We start from the raw sequence: 9590 nt of genomic DNA on the forward strand, positions 1-9590 counted from the left end.
GCACCTGGGTGGCTCAGTGGTTGGGCATCTGCCTTCAGATCACCCCCATGATCCTGGGTCCTGGGGTCAAGTCCTGCATTAGGCTCCCCAGAAGCAGCCTGCTTCTCCCTCTGCCTATGTCTTTGCCTCCTCTCTCTGTGTCTCTCACAAATAAATAAATAAATTGAAAATCTTAAAAAAGAAAGTCAGATATATTAATAAGAATCTCTTCATTACCAGGAAATTACAGATAAACTATTTTGCTATAAAACATTTTCCTAACAAGTGGTCAAGATTGATTTGCTATACTGTTTGATCCTAAGTTTGACTTGCTTTACTGTTTTTCAAAGTAATTTCAGGACAATATTCATAAGCAAGTTTTGCTACGTATTGTGCCCTCTTAAAATCTGAGTTGTAACAGTTTGCTTCTGAAAATTAAGAATGCAATTCTTTTTATTTTGAAAAAAAAACAACAACAACATGTTTTTGGAATTTATCTTAGCTGGAAAATTGCAATTGTCAATTTTACTGTGATTTCTGCCTCCTAGAAAAGCCTAAAAGACTAATGTGCTGTGTGTATTTAACACCTTCGAAAGGTACAGCAACTTTATTATTGATTCCTTCTGATTCAGGGTTAAAGAAATCCTTTAACAAGTCTGCCTTGACCTAGAATTCAAACAGAAGACAAAATGCTACACAGGAGAGAACCAAATATCAGATTGTGTATAATGTAGTATTCTAACTTGCCCTGGGAAGTTCCTTCCCCTAGAAAAAGGAGGTGGTGCTGGCAGCATGTTGTAGCCATAAGAGAGTAATATCAGAAAAAAATAGTTAACTTCCCATTAGTTTCCCCCATGATAATATATTAAAATGCTTATCTGAATTTATAGGGCCTGCATCCTTTTTATACATTTTTGTACTTTCTTTAGCATCATATGCACTTATCTGTCTGATTGTGTATATATTTGTCTGGAAATATATATATAAATATATACATAAATATTTATATATAAATATAAATATAAATATAAATATAAATATAAATATAAATATAAATATAAATATATAAATTTATATATATTTTTTTAAGGTATCAGGGGATCCTGGAGTTCATTAGCCTAGAGGAAATAGACAACTTTTTATAGTCATAAAAATTAATTTTATCTATCACCACTGCTCATAAATGGAAGTATATCAAATTTATAAAATACAGAAAAAAATAAATATAAGATTAATTATATATGTAGTTAATGCCCATGGCACTATAACTGTCTATAAGAACAGTTTTTTACGTCTTCTATGAGAGTTGCCATTAAATAATATAGAAATTCTTTATAAAACACATATGACCTATGAATAAATATTCTCTCATCTGATTTAGAGAAAATGGCAATTTTCTACGTCAATAAGAAATACAGGTCCGTCTTGTGCCTTGAGAAACTAGATATTATTTCAAGTCAAATTTTCTTATTAAATTCTGTGCATGATTTTCTTTTCATTATAGAATGTAGCTATGCTAGGATATTATGAAACATGAGAGATTTTGAATATCTGTGTTGGGACTTGTCCTCAGACAAAATCAGTTGATTGTCTCAAAGGTACAGTTTCCACAGTGGCACAGTGATTACCAGGAAAATCTACTATGTCCCTCCTGCTCTCTCCTCTTTCCCAGACATATGCAGCTATCCATCCATGACGTTCTTCTGCGAGGAAAGATGCACCAGAGAGGTACTGGCCTTCTCCATCCCTTACAGGTAGGGATCTCCTGCTCCATGCTTTGTAAAATGTCTTCTTACTGTGTCTGCAACATCCCTGTAGTTCTGAGTCTTCAATACCTTAGTATTTTGAGAACACCAGTACACACTGCCTCTTCCCTGTTACTATGACCCTTACCTACTTCCCTCCAGCCACACATGCAGAACTCCTCATCCCTCATTGCTTTAGAGAGTGGTCCCTGTTTATACTCATTTCCTTTGAGTACATTAATCTAAAGAGACCACTTGTTTATTGTGTGATGTTCTAGTTCCCCTGCCCCCCATACACTCTGGGGGCAGATTACTCAGGAGTTTAGAGCTGTGACTCACAAACTGGTTTTTCATTATTTGAACAATCCTAGTACCACATACAGTTGAGTTAATTCCTGCCCTCCCTTCCCTTAAAATACATAAATACTCACTTTCTGAAAAGCAGGTAGAGGATTCCTTCTAGGCTATTTATTTATGTATCTACTGCTCGAAGAAGCTACTATCTATGCAGCTTAAAGCATCCAGTGCCTAAGATTAAATACTGATGTATTCGGAGTATACAAGTATAATATTTATCCACATTTTAGATGTATTGGGAAATCCATGTGGTTTATGTAATTTTTAATAAAAGTAACAGAATTACTGTTTTCCAGAGGTCTCAATTGTGGATGGGTCTTGGATCGTAGCCTCAAATTTGATGTCAACTCGTTGTATGACCCTTAGGTGAGTAGCCTAATCTTCTTAAGAATCATTTCTTTATCTATCATATGAGGGTTTTAGGATTCATATTCCTATGGTTTAAAATTTCATGATGCTATGGTCCCCTGGGAACTACAAGGACTGGAGTGTTGTGTGAGGGCAGGGAGAAGCATCCTGCCAATCACTTCGGTTTGTGTAGGCAAAGAAGAAATTCTCCAATCCTGCATTACTATACAGATGGGCTTGTAGAAGCTGCTCTAATACATATTTTAACAAGATATTTGTGTAGTATGAAGATTTTAAAATAAGGTTCCTGCCATGATGTTGTCTGGCAATGCTGCTACTGTTGTGTTTGTATCTAACATCTGAGGAAGGGAGCATTTTCAGTGACTTCTCGAAGTGCTTGATGTAGCTCAATTACATGTATATAATTCTAGCCACAAAATCTAGCATTCAATGGTGTATATTACACAGTTCTAACAGTTCTTAATTTATATGTATTTGTTGTTCTAAAAATTTTTGATTCTATTTTGGTGAGTAATTCCATGCCCCTAGAGTTCCAATAAAATTTTGGTTTCCTCTTTTTGATACTCAGTTTATTTCTAAGATAAGTAGTTTTAACATTACCTGTACAATTACAAAATATTTTAGACAATAATCTGTTGTAGTCTTATAACAAGGACCACATTCATTAATTTGTGATTACTTAAAATGTATCAATGCTGGTACAAAGTTGCTTTCAATTTGCATGATTTCTAGAGGATACTATTTTTTTATTTGCACAAACTTTTGCAGACTTTATAAGTACCCAAAATAAGCTTATTAAAATGTTTTGTTTACAGAACCTATGTTTTAGAAAGATGGGAGGAATTTGGCTTGCTTGTCACCTGATTTGTTGGCTCTTGTGTATATCTTTAAGAGGAAAGTAACACATACAGTTTAACCAGAAGGGCTGCCTCTCAGCACATCCTCATGTTGTACTACCACGTCCAACGTGTGGGGAGTCAGGTGCAGCATTCTACATTCACTCTTTGCAATGCACTTCATTGTTTCACATTTTCCTGTCTCACACATGATTGTTTCTTCTGTCTTTGATGCCTTTTACATGAAGGCCATCTAGAAAACTACTACCTTGAAGGTTAATCTTAAATCTAATTTTCATAGTCAAATACTGAAAACGATCTAAGTAGTTTGGCATATTACGATAAAACATTATGGAGTTGTAAAGAATTAGAGGCAGGAACGTATGTAAGTAATGATAAGGGAGATAAGCAGATTATGTCATAAAAAGCAAATTATGGGGGCAGCCCAGGTGGCTCATCGGTTTAGCGCCTGCCTTCAGCCCAGGGCATGATCCTGGAGTCCCAGGATCGAGTCCCACATCAGGCTCCCCGCATAGAGCCTGCTTCTCCCTCTGCCTGTGTCTCTGACTCTCTCTCTCTCTCTCTCTCTTTCTGTGTCTCGCATGAATAATAAATGAAATCTTTTTTTTTTTTTTTTTTTAGAGCAAATTATGGCTTGCAGATACCTGCCCAGCCATGGTCACCCCCCACCATGTTCCTCCACATCCTGATAGATGGAAAGCCCTTGAGCCGCATCTCCTTTGAGCTATTTGCAGACAATGTTCCTCAGACAACAGAAAATGTTTGGGTTTTGTGCACTGGGGAGAAGGGATTGGTTACAAAGGTTCCTGCTTTCACAGGATTATTCCAGGATTTATGTGCCAGAGTGGTGACTTCACAATCCATAATGGCACTGCAGCAAGTCCATCTGTGGAGAGAAATTTGATGATGAGAATTTCATCCTGAAGCATATGGATCCTGGCATATTGTCCATGGCAAATCCTGGACCTAACACAAATGGTTCCCATTTTTTCATCTGCACCGCCAAGCCTGAGTGGTTGGGTGGCAAACATGTGGTCTTTGGCAAGGTGAAAGAGAGTATGAATATTGTGGAAGCCATGGAGCACTTTGGGTCCAAAAATGGCAAGACCAGCAAGTAGATCACCATTGCTGACTGTGGAAAAATCTAATAAATTTGACTTGTGTTTTATCTTAACTACCAGACCATTCCTTCTGTAGCTCAGGAGAGCACCACTCTACCTCCATCTGCTGAAAATAGCCTGTAATCTTATGCTCTGGCTGCAGTTCTATGATTTCCATATTTTCCTTGCTTTCCTCCAAGTTTAACTGGATTGCAGAGTTGTTTATGATTATGAAACAAAAAACAACAAAAAATGTAAATTATGCTAATATTTATTTAATCGTTTAATTTGAGAGAAAGAGAGCAGAAGCAAGAGGGGAGAAGGAACAGAGGGAAAGGGAGAAGCAGACCACCCCTACCCCCCACCCCCGACCAGTGGAGCAAGAAACAAGCCTCAATCCCAGGCCCCTGAGACCATGACCTGAGCTGAAGGCAGACATTTAATTGATTGAACCTCTCAGGTGCCCCATGTAAATTTTTTTTTTAAGTACGTATCTACATTTTTTTTATGTAGAATACTAAAGAAAGCATTAACAGTACTTGAATCTGAGGTAAGATGGAAACATTTCATATATTATTTTACTGTATTCATATATTACTTTTCAATTAATAATGATTAAAAATATCCTTCACACAGTTGTTTTCTTTTCCCACTCAAGCAGAATTAATCATGACTTGCTTGTATCCTAAATTATTAGTCTTCAAATCCTTTGTGTCTAGTACTTTAATGAGAATTTCAAGGAACTTTATACCACTTGACATATTTTTAGAGAAACATATAAAATCTCTCATTGAAAATGGAAAAAGTTACACAGATTTTGTGAATTGCTTCTTTCTTTTTGGTTGCAAAATTCTCCTTCTGTCTTTGGCTTTAGATAATTTGACTATGTGTTGGTGTGAATTTCTTTGAGCTTTCCTGCTTGGAGTTTTTTAAGCTTCATGAATATGCAGACTAATATTTTTCATCAAATCTAGCAAACTTTGGCCATCATGTCTTCAAATATTGCTCCTGTTTCTCTCCTTCCCCTTCTTCTTCCTCCTTCTCCCCTCTCCTCCCCCTCTTCCCCTTCTTCTCCCTCCTCCCTCTCCTCTCCCTCCTCCTCCTCATTCTCCCTCCTCCTCATTCTCCCTCCTCCTCATTCTCCCTCCTCCTCATTCTCCCTCCTCCTCTTCTTCTTCTTCTTCTTCTTCTTCTTCTTCTTCTTCTTCTTCTTCTTCTTGTCCCTGTATACATATTTTTATGCTTGATAGTGTCCTGCAAGTCTGTAAAGCTTCATGTATATATCCTTTTTTTTCTTCTTTTGGATCCTCGGTTGAAGACCATCTCAATTGACCTATGTTCAAGTTTTAAATAATATATATTGGCAGCTCTAGAAACCAGAGTCCTTCCCACCCATCAGGATTTGTTGTTGCTGCTGTTTGTTGGCTTGTTAGTGACTTTCCTGAACTAATTCTGCAAAGTCTAAATTCTCTGTCCTATTGGGCACTGGATTCCATGCTTGATTATCTTGGTCATCGAATAAGTTCACTGATATATTCTTATATTCTTTGAACTCATAAGTCTCCCAACCTTTGCTGAAAGGCACAGAGTGTTTGTTCATTTAAACTTTAACATTCTACAGGCTGCCTTAGGCATCATCTTCTGCTTGTACAGAGCCTCAAAATCAGCCAGAGGTAAGAGTTAGGGACTTTTTAGATCTTTCATAGGTATGTTCATGTCCTTCTAGGTTTCCAGATATATGTAAGAGTTTTCAAAGGTCTCTATGACCATTTGATTCCTCAATTTTTTTCCTCTTGGAATTTCTTTTTTTAGCCTTTGTTAACTCCAGTTGATAATGCCACCTCAGGCAGCTGGGATCTTAAACAGTTGCTGCTGATTATTTTTTACAAATGCTCTGTAGGTAAGGCTATTCATACAGAGAAAGTTCTCAATCAGGCTTAATAGAAACAAACCCGAACAATTGAGGTTCCAGAAAATTTTCAGACAATTCAAATAGTGATAATTCTCTGGGATGATGCTTTCGGTGACCCCCAAATATATCTGTCCTGCCTCCTCCAATGGCTACCAGGTTCCTGGTTTTCCTAGTTTCTGTGGTTGCAGAGAATGTTGGCTTTCAAGGTTACCACAGAGCTGGGGGTGGGGGAAGATATGGCCAGGGCAAGGTAAAAGACTTGTTCTTGCAGAGATTTTGCTTTTTCTTTCTTTTTAAAAATAAATACTCATTGCATTTCTTGAAGCTTTCCATTAATTTTAAGATTTCAGAAAAAGGTGAATTTGATGATACGTGCAAGGTTGATTATTTTTATAGGGAGCAGATTTTGAGAGATCCTTACTCCACCATTCTAGAAGTTGCATCTCTGAATATACTTCAATCAAATTTGTGCTTACATCGGAAATGGTATATAAAGATCTTTACCAATGAGGCTGATATAATACTTGTCCTTTAGACTGACTTTCTTGCTCATATCCATGCTGTTTGTGCCTTTTCAACTAGGTTCATGATTTCTTTGAAGTAATGGACCATGCTTTATTTATTTATTACTGCCACAATACAAAACATAGTAACTGTCCTGCAGATGTTAAATGAATGATTAAATAAATACACAAAAATTTCACATTCCCTTTATTTTGTCATTCTGTATTTATAAAACCCCCTAGAAGTCTTCTCCAACATCATCTTGCATAATCTCTATCCAAGCTACACTGGCTGTCTCTCATGTTTTTAAATGTACCTCTCCTCTCAAGATCTCTTTTTTTTTTCTTTTTAAAAAGATTTTATTTATTTATTCATGAGAGACACAGAGAGAAGGCAGAGACATTGGCAGAGGGAGAAGCAGACTCCCCGCAGGAGCCTGATGAAGGACTCAATCCCGGAACTCCAGGATCACGCCCTGAACCAAAGGCAGACGCTCAACCACTGAGCCACCCAGGCATTCCTCTCAAGATCTCTACAGATACTCTTTTTTTCCTTCCTTAAATATTTTACCTTGATTAAGTTCTATTCACAGTTCAAATTATAATGCATATCCCACTTCTTCAGAAACACTTATACTGACCCACTCTTCTAACATTAATAAGATTCTCCTTGCCATGTGCCCTATGTAATATATATATATATATATATATATATATATATATATATATATATAAAATCACAAGGTTTTGGGAACAACAAAAAAACTAACAAAGTTTTTGTTTCTAAAGCATTTATCTTAAGTACATATGTGTATATATGTATATGTGCTAATTTAAAAGTTTAATATTCACTTCATATCCCATATCCTTCAGTTACATGGATAATAGCCACATACTATTGATTCTTATTTAGCATTTAATGTACATTAACATTTTATAAATAGTAATGTCTCATTACAATTTCGAGTAGCTTGCCATTTATCCACTAATTTGAACCACTGAGGAAAAGAGAATTTATGTGTCAAGGTTATAAGATGCTAAAAGACAGCATTTAATTATCCTATATTTGAATATGGAAGTTGAGAAAGAGCATGATATGAGGCTAATGGACCAGCAAAAATGCAAAGTACCATTCAGCACTAAAGTAATTGGGCAGAACAGTGGAAAAGACTACGATAAAAGATTACTTCATTAATTTTAAAATTAAAGGGCAAGATAAGGTGGTCACTATCATAGGGTTATTAAGGTAAAACAAGCTAATCAGCACACTTCAAATGTAAAGCTGTCAGCTAATCATCTAATGATTACCAATTTCTGAAGAGTACAAAAGAAAGCAATTTATTCTCATTTTATCAATCAAATCATGCAATCAAATGTTTTACTGAAGGAAAAAAAAACCTTCTTAATTTATTTTTATCTTTCCTTAATATAATTTAACTATTATGCATTGGTAGGAAAACTATAAGAAGATGGTAATTTTTATTTCATCTGTATAAGCATCAGAAAAAAATGACTTTCTTATCAAAATAATGTTAAATGTCAAAGCTTTCAAGCTTGACTACACTAACATAGTGATTGTTAATATGAACTGCAGACTCAATTATATCCTCAAATCTCTCTTACAAAAAAGATTTACCAGTAGAAATATTATAAGCATATTATATCATAAACACTTTAGTAACAAAAAGTCAGCATGCAGAGTGCTAAATCAAAAAAAAAATGAGAGGGAAACCATAACGGAGAGCAACTAGTTTTTAAAAAGCACAAAAATAAAACTAAAAACATTCTTAAAATAAATACCTTAAATTAAGTAGCAAAGAAAAAAGCTCAGATAAGGAAAAGGTCAGATGATTATACTGAGGATCTATATTTCTTCAGTTTACCTAGCAGAAGGAAAAGAAGAGAGAGAATGTTTAATGAATTCTGATGAACATGTAAGAGAAATAATTGTGTATAAAATTGATAAATATCAGATGATGATGATGATAGATAATGGATGGATAATAGATGCATAGAGAGATAAATGAAATTTTGATCCTGGGCATGATGATGTATCAGGGAGTAGAAGTCCCCTGTAGCAGAAACAAGCAAACAAACAAAAAACAAAAACAAAAAAGGAAGCAAATAAGATGAACTATTCAATTGCTCTAGCTTTCTCTCTGTATTCAGTTTCTGGGCTGTGTAAGCAGAAAGGGGAGAACCAAATAAGGCATAATAATTTTAATGAATCAAGTAACTGAGGCATCTGGGAATTGCATGGTGGGATATGGAAAAGATGGAGTATTCAATAAAAAGTCTCAGGAGTCCTTTCAAGTCTTTGCTGAATACACAAAAGTATATTGTATACTAAAAGCATAGGGAGAAAACCACACTCGGAGCAGGAGTGATGGAGAACTGGGAACTAAATGATTTCCGGAGCAACCACAGTTCTGGGAACTGTTTAAATTTCAATCAACCAGAGAGTACAGTTGTCAAAGATCCCTTGGGACTCTTAGAGACCATAGCAACCAAAAGCCTTACCTTAGTGTTTAGGCTAACTCCTCCTACAGTGAAGGCTACTCTACACATAATATTATATAGCTTAAAAACCAGCCTCCAAGAGATAAAATTAAACCAAAGTAACTTAGCTGCCTGCCAACACAAGCTCCAGTTCTCTTTTAAGAAAGATAACAAAATCCAGACACACAAAAATATAAAATTCAAAATTTCCAAGATCAAAGAAGCAAGAAAACGTAATGAACACCCAGGAGAAAAATTAGTCAACACAC

General features: G+C 35.7%; 1 pseudogene; it reads left to right on the plus strand.

The window, feature by feature from the left end:
* The first annotated feature begins 3977 nt into the window (after positions 1-3977).
* On the plus strand, positions 3978-4455 carry LOC140603378 (peptidyl-prolyl cis-trans isomerase A pseudogene; annotated as a pseudogene).
* Positions 4456-9590: the final 5135 nt, after the last annotated feature.

The sequence above is a fragment of the Canis lupus genome, chromosome 14, assembly GCF_048164855.1.
Source record: "Canis lupus baileyi chromosome 14, mCanLup2.hap1, whole genome shotgun sequence".
In the NCBI taxonomy this organism is placed as follows: domain Eukaryota; kingdom Metazoa; phylum Chordata; class Mammalia; order Carnivora; family Canidae; genus Canis; species Canis lupus.